This window comes from Trichechus manatus, unplaced genomic scaffold (genome assembly GCF_000243295.1).
Source record: "Trichechus manatus latirostris isolate Lorelei unplaced genomic scaffold, TriManLat1.0 scaffold00258, whole genome shotgun sequence".
NCBI classification, from domain to species: Eukaryota; Metazoa; Chordata; class Mammalia; order Sirenia; family Trichechidae; genus Trichechus; species Trichechus manatus.
In genome coordinates, this window is record NW_004444194.1 from 334635 (window position 1) to 335906 (window position 1272).

The window sequence follows — 1272 nt, forward strand, 5'->3', positions numbered from 1 at the left end:
ACACGGCCAGTGGAGGAGTGGGCAGCACCTGACACACTCCCTCACCTCTTCCCCTTTCTTCTGGTTCCAGATCCTGCCCCTGAGCCTCAGTGCAACCCCCCTCAGTTCACGATGATAGCCTCCAACAACTGTTGAACCCTCAGGAACTAGAGGCCTGGCATCAGAGAATCAGGAAGAAGTCCTCAAAGGTAGATCTCTGATTCACAGGGGAGCAGGGCAGGGTGAGGGTGAATCATCACTTGGCACTGAGTCCTCCAGGTTCGGCTCTGGAAACTTCTGAAGCTGTAGCCTTTGGGGACCCGTCTCCAAGTATTTTGTGCTCCACTACTAACCTAAAGGGTAGTGGTTCGAACCCACCTAGCAGTGCCGCAGCAATCTGCTTTCATAAAGATTATAGCCAAGAAAACCCTATGGAGCACAGTTCTACTCTGTAACACATGGGGTCTCCATGAGTTGGAATCAACAACAGATTTTTGTCTCCGAATAAAGGAAACCAATCTATCTAAGCAAAACAGGTGGAAACATAAAGGTGTTTTATAATGGTGCCTTCAAAAGCACAGATCTTTTTCTGTTGACAGTTTGGGGACTCACAGTGTCTGGGGGCTGTTGGCATCCAGACAGGCCTTACTCCCTAAGTGGGGTTTATTCATCCTGAGGCCACAAGTTAAAATCCTAAGTTGAGTTACTTGAAGTATCAAATTGTGAGGGGCTTGGGTGGGGGGGATTGAACCTCTAAAATCTAGCCATGTTTTGCTACTTCTGCCAGTTCTGCCAATTTCCATTTTCTCCGATGTGGTGAGTAAGTGAGTCTCCAGTATCGCTAGTTCTGGCTAGGTAAGACATTCTGGTGGCCAAATAGGCATCATTTTGGGAGAGATTCCACACATGCCGCTACGGACTCAGAACATTCTGGAATTTCCCTTTGAGACTGCTTCTGTGTGCCCCACACTGACTTTAACAGGCCCCAAATCATTGCTGTGCACCTACTATGCTGTGTGCCAGCTGGGGCATGCAAATAAGTTGAACCCCCTCCCTCACAAGAAGCTCATGGAAAGGCAGGATCCAGGCCTCCAGAGTGGAATTCCTCTTTGTTTCTGACCATTATTGCAGGCCCAAGGACCCCTTGTTCCCTCATCTGGCTTTCAGTAACCAGGCTGTTGGCAGAAATCAAATCCACCCTCAGAATGAAGACTGACCACTTTGTTCAAGCCACTCATGACACGGCACTGTGCCAGTCCATGGGGACAGCTAAATCCTGCTTCCACGTCTGAC